Source organism: Mandrillus leucophaeus, unplaced genomic scaffold, assembly GCF_000951045.1.
Source record: "Mandrillus leucophaeus isolate KB7577 unplaced genomic scaffold, Mleu.le_1.0 Scaffold113, whole genome shotgun sequence".
NCBI classification, from domain to species: domain Eukaryota; kingdom Metazoa; phylum Chordata; class Mammalia; order Primates; family Cercopithecidae; genus Mandrillus; species Mandrillus leucophaeus.
This window is the reverse complement of record NW_012099543.1, coordinates 6,294,399-6,311,740: the sequence shown is the minus strand read 5'-3', so window position 1 is coordinate 6,311,740 and position 17,342 is coordinate 6,294,399.

The following is a 17,342-nucleotide window of genomic DNA, read 5'->3' as shown; positions in this document are numbered from 1 at the left end:
GAATTATGGCTCTTCACTATAATGATGCTGCTGCCTGTCTCTCATAAATTTATTCTCCAACTGTGTACCCTTTCATAGACAATTTATGCCACATATTTATTTATTACTTAAGCTTGCATCTTGAACACATATTATGATTCTTGACACATCAGAAAAGTGTGGAGAGTTTTGTTACATGAATGAGGAAATGGATGAATGAATGAATGAATTCATTAATTAATATGAATGAATTATTTCTAACTAGTCAACAAGTTCTTTGATGTTAGTTTCCAGGATTAACTTTTTTTTCACATTTGCAAATAGCTTAGCAAATAACCTTTCTTATCTTTCTTTACTAACAGTAGTTCTAAAACAAAAAAGGTATGGAATAAAAATAAGTTGATTATATTATTTATAAAACATTGTATTTTATTTCTAAAAATCTTACTGGGTCACTACATAGTCTACTGAAGACCTTAAAGCCTTTATAAGCATAACTCAACTCTTTCTGAGTAGCCAGGGACACATCATTTTGTCCCTTTGGACAGTAAATGAAAAAGATGAAATTAATCAGGAGAAACTAAAATCCATTGCATTCGTCTGAATAACAGGTGGCAACTCCAGGAAAGAGTTACTGGGTTCTTTTAGATTCCGTTATTTGATGTACTGAGGAAGCCCTCGTGGGCAGTAGTATGGTCTGTTATGTGCCATTTTCATTCCCCTCCCACAACCACCGTCTACTCACATTGTCCTCTGACCTGAACCTGGTAATCCTAGACTTCCCCAAGTTCCAGGCCATTCACCTGCTCCCAGCAGAATGAGAATTATGTTGGGGGCAAATGGCCAAAGCCTGGAGTAGCAAGAACTCTTCTCAGAACTGAAATTTTCTTATAATTAACACTTGAGTTAGTGTATTTTTTAAAAAACTCTTATTGTTGAGCACACTGCTAATGAGGCTTCCTTAAGACCAACTGATGTATTCCCAAAAGTTGAACATAGAACTAGCAATGTGAAAGTAAAGCTGTCAAAGAAAAAAAATAAACAAAAGAGAAACAGTTGTTTATGAACTTTATCCTAGGCTAGTGGCTGAACATCAGACTTCTGTACTAACCTTAGCCTGCAAACATCAAATATTGTTCAGTGATGTGATGAAAACAGATTTGCCTTTTTTGATATATGGATAATAAATTTGCCTTATCAGATCTTGTCCCCTTTCTTCTTCAAACTGTTGCTATATCAACTGTTTCTTAGATGTTTTGCTCTCATCTTTCAAAGAGAATTTGTCCTCCAATTGTTTACAAAACAGACTATGAGCTTTGCTGGAAACCTTTTGTTAATACATAGTTGTTAGTGCTGTACCAAATCTAATGAAAGTCAGAAAGAATAATTTCAGGCTTCACCCAAGGCAAAATCCAGAGTTTAAAGAACACATTTCTAAGAATGGGGTGGTCTAAGAAAAAGAAAATTTTCTAAGAAAAAATCAAGACATTGTCTATTATACTTCAGTTGAGAGAGGTAAAGCAGCTGTTAGGAAGTGCATATTCACTGTTTATCATAATACCAGGACATTTTAATACAGCAAATAAAATTGAGATGCTCATAGCCAGTGCAAGTTTGAGAGACAAATGGCGTTCTGCCATGGATGTAGATGACTTCACATTTCCACATGCTTCAAGAAGGAGGGATCCATTTGCCTTAGGTCTTCAGAAAGCAGAACTTTTAAGGCCAAAGAAAAAAAAAGCCAAAGTTTTATATTCTAATAATATTTAATGAAGAAAACCTAACATTGTATGTAACAGAGATGATGAGTATTTATTCGGTTTATTATTTGCTTTTAGCATGATTATTTCTTCTCTTGAATTTATAAGGAAATCAAATAGTTCTGTGGTCGAATCCACATAAATTAGCTTGTAAGTTCTAGAGGCACAAGAAAATTTTGCACTGGTACATTTCATTTCTAACAATGTGTACATTGTATGTATACATACAGTCATAGTCTATTTATTTTAACTATACTACTGATAAAGAAAATTCCCTCTTGTTTGTAACATTAGCACAAATGAGGTCTTATCCACAAGTAGAAAAAAAAAATGTTTCTTTGATTGGTCATGTTTTCACCTATTTTATTTCCTATAAAATATTTCCTATATTATTTCCTCTTTTTGTCAATTTGTTTGTTAAATGCTTCCTTTGCTTCTATTTGCATCTCTTTCATCTCTATCCACTTTACTTCCAAAAATGCCCCTATACCACTTTCTTGTTTAGTGATTCTATAGCATCATGGAAGCATTAAGCTAGGAGATCAGAAATCATTCTAAGCCAGAATTTACCTCTAATTAATTATGTGTGTATTTCCTTCCTGAATCTACTACCTGAAAAATGATTAGATTGAATGTAAAATCCAGTCGAATGTAAAATTACATTGAACATAAAATCTTAGTTGAATGTAAAATTCTGTGTGTGTGTGTGTGGTTTTCTTGAGGAAAAGAGTCATCATTTATCAGTTTTTTAGAGGATGTTTTAAACCATAGCTAGTAGCTGATCAACATTCTCTCCTCTCTCATCTCCTAAAATAACTGAGGCAATAAGTAGAGCTATTTTTTCCAATATAGGTCTTAAAAGTATTCAGATAGTTCTAGAAAATAGAAAATTCTCCAGAAATTCAATAGATTTTAGAAAAACCCAGTTGACAAAGAAATTCAATAGACATCAACAATTAAGCTTATTAAAACTATATTAATAAATTAATTAATAAAGTTGGATATTGATAAGTGTACTATTAATGCTGTCTCTTATACACATCTAGATGAGATATTTAGTCAAATATTATTCTGGGTGTGTCTATGAGGGCATTTTTGGATAAGATTAACATTTGAATTTGTAGACTGAGAAAAGCAGATTCTCTTCACTAATATGGGTGGACCTCATCCAACTAACTGAAAAACTGAATAGAATAAAAAGGTTGACCATCCCCCAAGTAAGAGAATTCTCCTGCCTGACTGCCTTTCAACTAGGGCATTGACTTATTTCTGAATCTTGAGCCTGTTGGTCTTTAGATACACTACACCATCAGCACTCCTTCCATTTGGTGTCCAGCCTGCCAATTCACCCCTCAAATCTTGGGACTAGTCAGCCTCCATAATCACATGAAACTATTTCTTACAAAAAATCTCTTTATGCACATGCACTATACATGTACTTCAATTTTTTGCCTCAAAATAAAGTCATACTAATTTGTTATAACACGTCTGAACAGGGTCTAGTTTCTGTCTCTTATACACATCTAGATGTGTATAAGAGACAGTGTCAGAACTGTTTAATTTTATTTGTCAACTTGACTGGGACATAGTGTACCTGCTGTCTCTTATACACATCTAGATGTGTATAAGAGACAGATGTATGCATGTGCCATGTTGGTGTGCTGTACCCATTAACTCATCATTTATATTAGGTATATCTCCTAATGCTATTCTCCCCCTCCCCCCCCCCCACAACAGGCCCTGGTGTGTGATATTCCCCTTCCTGTGTCCAAGGTAAGCACAATTATTTTTTGGGAAGAATAGGCCTGGTCCATGACTTCAGAAGTGGTCCACAAATAAGCCTCCCTCCCTAATTAGCACATCCCAGTCAATAATTATTGAGGATATATAATAGTTAATTTTATTTGTCAACTTGACTGGGACACAAGGTGCTTAGATATTTAGTCAAATATTATTCTGGGTGTGTCTATGAGGGCATTTTTGGATAAGATTAACATTTGAATTTGTAGACTGAGAAAAGCAGATTCTCTTCACTAATATGGGTGGACCTCATCCAACTAACTGAAAAACTGAATAGAATAAAAAGGTTGACCATCCCCCAAGTAAGAGAATTCTCCTGCCTGACTGCCTTTCAACTAGGGCATTGACTTATTTCTGAATCTTGAGCCTGTTGGTCTTTAGATACACTACACCATCAGCACTCCTTCCATTTGGTGTCCAGCCTGCCAATTCACCCCTCAAATCTTGGGACTAATCAGCCTCCATAATCACATGAAACTATTTCTTACAAAAAATCTCTTTATGCACATGCACTATACATGTACTTCAATTTTTTGCCTCAAAATAAAGTCATACTAATTTGTTATAACACGTCTGAACAGGATGTACTTTGAGACACTAAGAAGGATAAGACATCAGTTTGAAAATAGCCCTTATTAGAGCAACATGAATTCTGTTAAACTGAAGCAAGAACAAATGTCAAATTTATGATAAATCTTGGGTGAAAGCATGGTAAAATCATTGATGCTTTATGAAAAGTTTGGACAATTCACCAAAGAAATCAGCAGTTTACAAATGGATAACTCATTTTAAGAAGAGATGAGAGCATGTTGAAGATGAAGCCCATAGCAGCAGACCATCCACACCAATTTGCAAGGAAAAAATTAATCTTGTTTGTGTCCTAATTGAAGAGGACAGATGATTAACAGCAGAAACAAAAGCCAATACCATAGACATCTCAATTGGTGCAGCTTATACAATTCTGACTGAAAAATCAAAATTGAGCAAACTTTCCACTTGACATGTGCTAAAACTGTTGGACCCAGATCAGCTGCAGACAAGAGCAGAGCTTTCAATGGAAATTTTAAACACATGGGATCAAGATCCTGAAGTGTTTCCTTGAAAAATTGTAACAGATGATTAAAACATGGCTTTGCAAGTATGATCCTGAAGACAAAGCACAATCAAAGCAATGGCTACCAAGAGGTAGAAGTGATCCAGTCAAAGTAGAAGTGAAAAGGTCAAGAGCAAAGGTCATGGAAACAGTTTTTTGGGATGCTCATGCATTTTGTTTAGAGACTTTCTAGAGGGCAAAAGAATTATAACATCTGCTTATTATAAGTATGTTTTGAGAAAGTTAGCCACAGCTATAGCAGAAAAACACCAAGGAAGGCTTTACCAGAGAGTCCTTCTCCACCATGAAAATGTTCCTTCTTATTCCTCTCATCAGATAAGGGCAATTTTGTAAGAGTTTCTATAGAAAATCATCAGCATCTACCTTATAGTCCTGATTTGGCTCCTTCTGACTTCTTTTTGTTTGTTAATCTTAAAAAATCTTTAAAGTTCACCCACTTTTCTTCATTTAATAAAGTAAAAGAGACTGCATTGATATGGTTAAATTCCCAGGACTCTCACTTCTGTAAGGATGAACTAAATAGCTGGTATCATCACTTACAAGTGTCTTAAAACTGGATGGAGCCTGTGTTGAGAAATAAAAGAAAAATTTAATAATAAAATACATATTATTAAAGATGCCTGAGTTTGCAGGTTGACATACAGCAAATACATATTTTATGGTAAAATATGACTTCTTCCCCTAGTGTGATAGCCAAATGAAAATGATGTCACCTAACCACTGTGGAGGTCTACAAGGTTAAACAGAACTGTCCTAATGGACTATTGTCAGGAAGATGTTTATTGGTGTTTCGCAGAGTCTGCCATGATGCTGCATAGATGGAAATTATATTTTCAACCCTGACTCTGAACAGGAAGTAATTAGTTTTTCCTAGAGAGGTTTAAGTTTCCTATGGCCACACTACACTGAATACCAATCCCTGCAGAGACAAAGCATATACAGCCTGCTCACATTAGACAAACACAGACACTACATTAATCCACAGTGATAACCAGTATTTTGTAGGCATATTTCATGAAAATAAAGATCCAGTAAGTTCTATCTGGCAAATCCCAAAGAGAAAACTATTAAGATTTTATAGAGATCAGTAAATAGTTCATACAAAAGGCAATAGCTGTCCTTTACACCAGCAATAACCACTAGAGGGTAATGGAAAAAAAAAAACCAGCACATTGACAATAGCAACAAAACCCATAAGATATCCAGGATTAACTAAACATGAAATATGCCAGTTCTATATTTAAGAAAAGAGAGAGGGTTTATAAAACATATTTTTCAAGGAAAGGCAATTTGAAATTATCTCTGTGGAATGGAAGAAAAAATATTGCAAAGGCATTAATCTTCCCCTAAACTAATTTATAAATTTAATTAAATCCAGTAAAATATAAAGTTTACTTTAGTCACAAGCTAGTTCTAAGGTGTATCTATATCACTTAAAGCCAAATAACAAACCTCTTTCACTCTTCATTCTATATTCAATACTTGGTATTATTGATAGCACATAATAGGTCCTTGACTGATAACTATATATTAATTGAATAAATAAATAAGTACAATTCAAGTAATAAATATAACATAAGTATGTAACAAGAGCCAATACATTTTTTAAAAGAAAAAAACAGTCTACCATATATCAGACTATTTTATGAGGTTATATCCACTGCCCACCATGACTAACATGTTCCAGATTAACCCCCTTATTACAAACAACTATAATACTGGAAGAAATAAATGTGGCAACTGTTTCCAGACAATGGACAAAAGATGATGAAATACTTCAATTTCTAAAGGAAGGACAAATCACAAGGTGAGTTTTACTTGTGCCCCAGAGAGAACACTTCCTGACCTTGGCATAGAAAGGAAGAACTCAAGTAGAGTATGGCACTCTTTTCAGAGAAATCCGATAAAGACGTCACAGAACAATTATACAGCAAAATCTTTTATTAACATAGACTTTTGAATCCTCAAATCCAGAAATATATAAAATGAGTAGTATTTTCTGACCAACTAGGATTTATCTCAGGAATGCAAGGTTAGTTCAACAGTCAAAAATCAATATAGGTTTTTGGGGTTTTGTTTGTTTGTTTTTGTCAAGATGGCAGATTAGAGGATTGCCACATTAATTCCATAATTAATTCCACATACCTCAGCTTTAATTCCACATACCTTGAGCTTTAATTCAAGAAGGAAAATGGGAATTCATCAAAATTGTGAAGGATACCACAGATCCTGAATGCTGGCAAACAGCCCCCATTACAGTGTACATCTGAAAAAAGTAAGTGAAGCCTCAGTATGTGAGAGAGGCAGACAGCCTCCCTCGTGACTCACCTTTACAGTGGGGATCCAAGCAGCCCAGGCAGAAAGAGAGCACTTTGTTTCTACCAAGCCCTGGAGCTAACTTGGGAAGAGGCTTGGAGATGCTATGAGGGAAAGATACTGGGGAAAGCTGTAGACATTTTTGCAGACCCAGTACTTATAGCATAATGCCATTTTTAATCCAAGTGCATGAAAAGTCAGCCATTCCATGGCTACCTAGCAGCATGGCCATGCAAGCATTTTAGTCTCAGGCCAGAGATTGGAGTATCTGCTCTGAAGTGGGGTAAGGGCCTCCACAACCAGAACGGTAGAAAGTGCCTCAGAAGTAGGTGCTAGAATTGTGCTCTCCCAGTTGCAAGCCTGGGGTGTGAGGACAGCTGATACAGCTTCAGTTTCTTCTAGACAGAAAGACTTGCAGCCAGAGCCAGCTTGATGGACTGGAACTCATTTGAGTTCTAGTTCAGTGGGTGAAATGGACTGGAACTCAGATCAGTTGGTTGTCCCACTGCCCCACCCTTCTCCCCTGAGATTATGATGCAATGAGGCCCTCTCTGCTCCATACTTAGGTACATCTCCAGGCATTTGGAGCACCCATTCTCCTGGATTAGGAGTTGAGGGCACCCCTGAATCCCAGTGAAGAGGGTTTGGAGCCGAGGAGGTTTCCCAGCTCCATGTCTAGTCACACTCTGGGCACTTGGTGGCTGCCTACTGGATGCTGCCTAAGTGCTGGTGCCTGTGCCTTCCATCGGGGGACCTATGGGTGGACCTTTGTGGTCCCTGCCCCTCTGGGGCTGAGCAGGGAGCTCAGACTACTGTGTACTCCATGAGTCAACCCATTGCCTGTGACAACAGAGACCTTCTGCCAGTAAATAAGAATCAAGAATTTAGTCAGCTACATTGGCTGCAGCTGGTTCTTACCTGTAAGTTCTATCTATGGGCCTGTAGGCCAAACTGCACAGCTGTTGTGCAGAATATAAGACCTGCTGACAGAAGTGTCTAGGGCTACAGAAGCAAGGCAAAAGGACCCTACCCGGAATTCTCTACTGTCACACCCCCTAAGGAGGGGGGAAAGGGAAAGGAAAATAAATTATAATAATAACATTATAGGGAAAGAAAACAAAAGATAAAATCTTACCCACACAAAAATAACTACAAAAATTAAAAGTGCCAGCATTTCCAGATGAGAAGGATTCAGTGCAAGAATTCTAGCACCATAAAAAAAACTGAGTGTAGTGAAACCACCAGACAATTATACTAGCTCTCCAGCAATGATCCCTAATCAAAATGGAAACAAAAATGACAGATGCAAAGCATGGATTGCAAAGAAGCTCAATGAAATCCAAGAAAACGTTAAAAATCAACACAAAGAAACTTCTAAGGAAATCCAGGAAGTGAAGGAAGAGACAAACATATTAAAGAGAAATCAATCAGAGATTCTGGAAATAAAAAACTCACTTACAGAATTTCCAAATACAACTGAAAACCTTATCAATAGACTGGACCAAGCAAAAGAAAGAATTTCAGAGCTTGAAGACCAACCATTTGAACTAACCCAGTCAGACAAAAGAAAAAAAAACTCAAAATATCAACAGATCTTTGAGAAGTATGGGCTTATGTAAAGAAACCAAACCCATGAATTATTGGCATTCCTGAGAGAAGGAGAAAAAGTCAACAACACGGAAAATATATTTGGGGGAATAATTCAAGAAAACTTCCCTAATCTTGCTAGAGAGGTAGACATCCAGAAACAAGACATCCAGAAAACACCTATGAGATACTATGCAAAATAAACATCAAGGCATATGGTCACCAAACTGTCCAAGTTCAATGCTAAACAAAAAATCTTAAAGGCAGCTAGAGGAAACGGGTGTATCATGTATAAAGGGAAGCCCATCAGGCTAACAGCAGACTTCTTCAGCAGAAACCTTACAAGCCAGGAGAGATTAGGACCTATTTTTTTAAGCAAAAAAAATAAAATAAAATAAATAAAAAATAAATTCCAACCAAGAATTTCATATCTTGCCAAACTAAACTTTATAAACAAAGGAGAAATAAAATAGTTCCCAGACAAGCAAGCACTAAAGGAATTTATTACCAGTAGGCCAGCCCTATAAGATACGCTCAAGGAAGTTCTAAATGTGGAAACAAAAAAGCACACCTGTTTCAAAAACACCCTTAAGTAAAGAGCCTATAGATCCTATTAAAGCAACCACACGTCCGACACTGGAAAGCAAACAGTTAACAACTTCACAACAGAATCAAAACCTCACATATCAATATTAACTTTGAATGTAAATGGTTTAAATGCCTTGGTTAAAAGGCATATAGTCCCAAGTTGGATAAAAAGAGACTCATCTACCTGTTGTTTTCAAGAGCATCTCACATGTAACAATACCCATAGGCTCAGAGTAGAGAACTGGGGAAAGATGTGCCAGGCAAATGGAAAATGAAAAAGAGTAGAAGTCTCTATTCTTATATCAGATAAAACAGACGTTAAACCAACAACAATAAAAAGGACAAAGGAGGGCATTACAAAATGATAAAGGGTTCAATTCAACAAGAAGACTTAACTATCCTAAATATATATGCATCCATATATATTTTGGAGCATTCAAATATAAATTGGAGCATCCAGATTCATAAAACAAGTACTTTTATGTTGGGGTGATCAGACCTAACACTAAGCTGTGGGGGCTACGAAGTCCAGCGGATTCAAAGGAATGAGAAAAGACAGGTTAACAGTACATAAGGTGGGTCTTTGCAAAAAATAAAAGGCAGACATGTTGGTAGAAGAGCTGCAGCAAGACAGCCTTCTACCCTTTGGCACAAAGTTTAGTGTTCCAAAGGCCATGAAACATTTTAGACCATAGACCCCAGACATCTTCCAAGACTCTTTTATGTTATGACAGACAAGCTAGTCCTGCCTCAGCTCTTCTACGAACACTTTCAGACCTACAAAAAGATTTAGACAGACATAATAATAGTGGGGGACTTTAACACCCCGCTGACAGCATGAGACATATCATTGAGGCAGAAAACTAACAAAGTAATTCTGTATGCAAACTCAACACATGACTAATTGGACCTAATAGACATCTACAGAATACTTCCACCCATCAACCACAGAATATACATTCTTCTCATCTGCACATGGAACATATTCCAAGATTAACCACATGATAAGCCATAAAACAAGTCTCAATAAATGCAAGAAAATCAAATTCATAACAACATATTATTGGACCACAGTAGAGAAAAAATAGAAATCAATACCGAGAAGATCTCGCAAAACCACACAATTGTAAGGAAATTAAATACTTGCTAATGAGAGACTTTTTGGTAAACAATGAAATCAGGGCAGAATTTTAAAAATTCTTTGAAATAAATGTAAACAGAGACACAACATACCAAAATATCTGGGATGCAGCAAAAACAGTGTTAAGAGGAAAGTTCATAGCACTAAATTCCTACCTCAAAAAGTTGGGAAGATCTCAAATTAACAATCTAATATCACACCTAGGAGAACTACAAAACAAGAACAAAGTAACACCAAAATGAGAACAAGAAAATAAATAACTAAAACATGAGTGGAACTGAACAAAATTGAGACCCAATAATCCACAAAGAATCAACAAAAGCAAAAGCTGGTTGTTTGACAAAATAAAAATTGTTGATAGCCCACTAGCTAGATTAACAATAAAAAAAGAGAAGATCCAAATAAGCACAATAAGAAATGACAAAGGTAACATTAAAATCAATCCCACAGAAATACAAAAAATCTCCAGAGACTATTATAAACACCTCTACAGCCACAAACTAGAAAATATAGAGGAAATAGATAAATTCTTGGAAACACACAATCTCCCAAAATCAAATCATGAAGAAATCGAAACATTAAACAGACCAATATCGTGTTCCAAAACTGAAACAGTAATAAAAAACCTACCAGCCAAAGAAAGCCCTGGACCAGATGGATTCACAACCAAATTCTACTAAATGTACAAAGAAAAGCCGGTAACAATACTACTAAACTATTCAAAAAAAAATTGAGGAGGAGGGATTTCCTTATTCATTCTATAAAGTCAGCTTCACTCTGATACCAAAACCTAGCAGACACAATGAAAAAAGAAAACTGCAGGCCAATATTTGTGATGACCATAGATGCAAAATCCTCAGCAAAATACTGGCAAACCGAATTCAACAGCACATCAAAAAGTGAATTCACCATGATCAAGTAGGCTTCATTTCTGGGATGCAAGGTTGATTTAATATACACAAATTTATAAACGGGATTCACCACGTGAGTAGAATTAAAAACAAAAACGATATGATCATCAAAGTAATTTACAGATTCAATGTCATTCCTATCAAACTACCAACATCATTTTTCACAAAACTGGAAAAACTATACTAAAATTTATATGGAACCAAAAAGGAACCTGAATAGTCAAAGCAACTGTAAAAAACAACAACAATAACAAAAAAACAAAGCCAGAGGCATCACATTATCTGACTTTATACTATAAGAGTGCAGTAACCAAAACAGCATGGTACTGGTACAAAAATAGACACATAGACCAGTGGAAGAGAATGGAGAACCCAAAAATAAAGCTGCACACCTGCAGCCATTTGATCTTCAACAAAGTCAACAAAAATAGCAGTGGGGAAAGAATTCCATATTCAATAAATGGTGCTGGGATAGCTGGCTAGCCATATGCAAAAGAATGGAACTGGACCCCTACTTTCACCATATACAAAAAAAATAGCTAAAGATGGATTAAATATTTAAATGTAATATCTCAAACTACAAGAATCCTAGAAAAAAACCTGCACCACTATACAGAATAGCAAAGACATGAAACCAACATAGGTGCCCACCAATGGTGGATTGGATTAAAAGAAATGTGGCACATATATACCATAAAATACCACACAGCCATAAAAGAATGAAATCATGTCCTTTGCAGCAACATGGATGCAGCTGGAGGCCATTATCTTAAGTGAATTAATGAAGGAATAGAAAACCAAACACCGTATGTTCTCACTTATAAGTGAGAGCTAAACATTTAATACTCACAGACATAAAGAAGGCTTCAATACACACTGAGGACTACTAGAGAGGAAAGGAAGAAAAGTAGCAAGGCTGAAAAACTGTCGGGTGTTATGCTGAGTACCTGGGTGATGGGATCATTTGTATCTCAGCATCATACAATATACCCAGTTAACAAACCTGCACACATAGCCCCTGAATCTAAAATAAAAGTTGAAATAAAAAATAAACGTAAACTATTATATTTAAAGAATATTCAGTGAAACCAGAGTAATTAAATTAATAGTAGTAATAAAGGCCTTGTTGTAAGAAATGAACATTCCATCATCAAGCTGAACAATGGGGAAGACTTTAAATACACTTCAATAGAAGTAGCTCTCATGACTTGGAGATTGTAATCATTTCTTATAGAACAGAAACTGGAAACTGAGATCGAGACCAACTAATTATATGTAAATATATTCTAAAAATATATAATTTTAATATAGAGCATGAATTTAAGCCATCTTCACAAATCCTTTTATCTTATTCATAATGCCCAAATTGAAGGGCCTCTCTGACTACTGCTTTATAGATATACAAAGGTCTAGTAGGTCTTATTTGGCTATTAGCTCCCAGTTACTAGATTAGCAAAGAATGGCCAGTTGCTCTCCTTACAGAATTAAGCTTTAATAAGGTTTATCTCTATGTGGTGTGTTACAGTTTCATAGATCAAAATACCTGCAGTTTCTAAGAAAAAACTTTAAGCTCTAGTATTTATTTCCAGATAAATAGCAGTGTTCTTCAATAAACCACATACTAGAGAAAGTTATAATGCCTCAGTTATATATTCTGCTTTTACCATACTGTGCTTCCAAACTATTTCAGTACTTACTTTCCCCAACTCCTGTGAGAGTAAGAAGTCCGGATCACCAATGCTTAGCTGATTTTCTAGGTTGCAAATCTTGTGGAAAGTGGAAAGAGACTTACTGTGTCACAGACTTGAACAAATAACCCCAGGATGAGTACTACTTAAGAAAGAAGAGAATATCTATTTCAGCCTCTGAACTACTTTTCATTTGCTTCAGCTTTGATTTAAGGCATTTAATCTAAGGCTGATAATGTTTTCATTCTGGCTAACATGCCATTCCTGAGCCTTGCTTTCCAACGCATTCCTTGTTGTTATTAGCCTCTGCTTTACATGGATAGGGGATTGACTACAACAGGCTCCCACATCATCTGGCCTGTGGCTTAGCTAGTTAGAGGCACTGCAGAAGGTGGGAAGGTAGAGGGAGGAGAAGCCAGAATATTTCTCTATCCCCTTTCTGCTCAACCTTGATTATTGAGATTACTATTATTATGCATTAGCTATGTGAAATATATTCACATCACTTACAACTAAATCTTCTTTACTGACAGAATACAAAGATCACTACATTTATTTATTTTATTTTTATTATTTATTTATTTATTTATTTATTTATTTTTGAGACAGAGTCTCACTCTTGTTGCCCAGGCTGGAGTGCAATGGCGTGATCTTGACTCACCACAACCTCTGCCTCCCAGTTTCAAGCAATTCTCCTGCCTCAGCACCACCACGCCCAGCTAATTTTGTATTTTTAGTAGACAGGTTTCTTCATGTTGGTCAGGCTGGTCTCGAACTCCCGATCTCAGGTGATCTGCCCACCTCAGCCTCCCAAAGTGCTGGGATTACAGGCGTGAGCCACCATGCCCAGCCAGAAATCACTAAATTTATTTTTAAATGAAAACAAACTACAAATTGCTATGAAATAATTTTAAATTGCTGTTGTCCAAAGTCATTGGGTTTAATCTTTTTATTCCTGGTTTAATTATGAAAAAATGACTCATTATCATTTACCATACTGGGTTAAAATTACCTTATACCTCTATAAGGATACTGGTTTTTTAACCATTTCCCAGAGAACATCTGTACAATTCTCAAAATATTATTTTAACAACATTAAAAGCATAATTAATAGAGGACCGCTGATTTGTTTGCAAAGCCAAGCAGACAAGTACGAACAGTAACAGCAATAAGTTATATAGAAGGCTTGGCACCTTTTTGCAGTTGACAAGTAGGTGAGTCCCTTTCCTACTTTATTTGTAGTTTATAACAAGCCTTGAGAGATTTTTAAAATCTTGATTACCTAAATACATAAACCAACTACATTAATAAAGAAAATGTCTGGTAGAAGATAAGATATGTTGAAAATAGTTATTGATGTTACTTAAGGTTTCTATTTGAAATGTCCATTCTTTAAGAAAAGGAAGATAAAAATTAAAACAGTGTGATGCTAAAAAATTAACAACTGCATAGCAGTGCACAATACACAAAGTATATTTTAAATCCAAATAGATTATTATCATCCTATGCTCATAAATTACAATGGTGCATAGTATAGGCTAAGCAAATTGCTCAAAGTTACAATGAATAAATCATGGATCAGGGAGTTGCTACCTGTTCCTTTATCCAAGAGTGATGGTATACATAATAATGGTTATATCGACAACAATCATTTAAATTTATTGGTGTAGAAAACTGCAAAGTCCAGGAGTATATTTGGCCTTAAGCATAGCTTCAGTCATGGCATGAAGCTCAAGTGATGTCATCAGTATCTGTTTCTCTCCATTACTTGGAGGTAGTGATCAAATGACGGCCAGGAGTCCACCATCCATTGGTGTCATTGTACTATTCCATGTGCCTACTGGATTCCAGAATACAATGTGAATTATTCTTTCTGGAATTGGACAAATGAGATTCTTGATAATCTAAGTACAGCTATAGGGCTAGAAGAACCTTGGTCTGAAGGATGCCACATAGCTCACAATCGAACAGGTCCCCTGGGCTTATTTATGAAACAGGAATAATTATAAACATCGTGCCTAAGTAAGCATTACTGAAAGCTAAAATCCTCTCTGATTTCACCAAATGATGTGTACAAGAATATTCATAGCAGCTTTACTAATTCTATCTCTGTATTAGTCCATTCTTACACTGCTATAAAGGACTTCCCTGAGACTAGGTAATTTATAAAGAAAAGAGGTTTAATTGACTCACAGTTCTGCATGTCTGGGGAGGCCTCAGGAAACTTACAATTATAACAGCAGTGTAACAGTCTTCCGTTGTCTTAGATAATGCCCAGAGGAGCACGGACACAAAGGTGAGGTTAGAGCAAAAGTTTATAGTTGAAAGAAGAAAGCTCTCTGCCAGAAGAGACGGGGTCCCGAACAGGAATACCCACTATGAGCCTGGGGTCCAGGGTTTTTATGGACTGGGAAGGGGAAGGAATGAGCTTAGTCAGTGAGCTGTCTTAGCAAATGTGTGATTCAGCTTGGCCTGGGACCAACCAGGAGCTGAAATGATGACTTATAGAGGCTGCTCAGCTTGGCCCATGACCTGGTAGAAGCTGAAGTGAAAGTCTGGCCCGGGACCAATCAGAGGCTGAAGTGATGATTCAGAGGAGCTGGACTTATAGTCCTAATAAAGGAAAGTACTGTGCCCACTGGAACCCACCAGAGCCCACCATGCCCATGCCCACAAAAGAAGAAGAAACGTTTCCTGGGAGTCCACTGACTATACACAGGACAAAGGTATTTCTATGCCAGGCCTTGTTCCCTTATCTGAGTGAGCTGGAGGTTTGTGAAAGTTTTTATCCAAATGGACAAGAGGTTTTTTTCTATCTGTGCAGCCGTGGACATGTCTCCAGGCATAACATCCTGTGCTAGTTCCCTTATTGGTGCCTGCAGCTTGAAATTTTTCCCAGGCTGCTTTTTATGTTACGTGGAGATGAGGCACTAACCCATGGGCCAGGGGCTCTCCAGGACCCTTCCCTTGTTATCTACCTAAGGCAAGCTAACGAACTCCTTTCAGAAGGAGAAGCAGGCACATCTTACATGGTGGCAGGCAAGAGAGGGGGATGAAGGAAGAACTTCTAAACACTTACAAAACCATCAGATCTTCTGAGAACTCACTCACTATTATGAGAACAGGAAGGGGGAAACTGCCCCCAAGATCCAATCACCTCCCTCCCTCAACCCGTGGGGATTACAGGTCCCTCCTGTGACACTTGGGAACTACAATTTGAGATGAGATTTGGTTGGGGACACAGAGCTAAATCATATCACTCTCCCAACTAGAAACAACTGAAATATTCATCAGTAGGAGAATAGATACATAAACTGTGAAAATTCATACAATGGAATACAGATGGTTCCTGACTTAACAATGGTTTGACTGACTTATGATTTTTGAACTGTAAGATGGTATGGAAACCATACTTTAAGTAACCATACAACAATTCTGTTTTTCATTTTCAGTGCAGTGTCCAATAAATTACATGAGACATTCAACACTTTATTATCAAGCAGTGTTAGATTTTTGAGCCAAAGTATAGGCTAGTGTAAGCTCTCTGAACATGTCTAAGGTAGGTGAAGCTAAGCTATGATGTTTAGTAGGTTAGGTATATTAAATGCATTTTGACTAACTATATTGTCAACTTACAACAGGTTTATCAGGACATACCCCATCATAAGTCAAGGAGCATCTATACTACACAGGAGGGAAAAAAAAAAACAAATGGATACTACCTGCAATCATATGGCTCAAAGTTTCAGACTTTATGTTGAGTAAATGAAGCCAGGTTAAAAAGAGTACCTACTCTACAATTCCGTTTATATGAAGTTCAAAAACAGGTAAAGCTAATTGATTATAACAAAATCTAGAGTCTTAGTTTCCTTGAAGTTACTGGGTTTTGACTGAGAAGGGGCATGAAGGAAATTTCTGGCTGTTGGAAATGTTGCATATCAATCTAAGTGACAGTTACTTGGATATGTGTGTAAAAGTTCCTTGAGCTGACACTAAAGAATCATGTGCTTTATTCACTTTATTATGCATATGCTAAAAGTCAATATTCAAATTTGGTTTAAAATCTGCTCTGAATCATTTGACCACAAACACATTGACTAATATGCCACATCATAAAATACCAGAGTGATACATCACAACAATACATCTAAATATGCCACCATCCTGACACTCTTCTTAAAGTTATTCATCCTGGATATGCAGTGACCTTTATGTTTTTAAGGTGGTATATTTTAAAAGAACATGAATTTTAAATTGTTTATTTAGTTTCAGTAACAGATATGCTCAGACTTATCTATGTTCTGAGATTTAGCTGCTGTGTTATCAGCAGCATGTATTTATCAATAAACCAGGTATAGAGATGCAATAACATGTACAATATATACCCACTAGTAATCATATCAGCCAGCAATAATGTAACCTTATGCAACAAATAGATTATTTTAAGTGGGGTAAAAT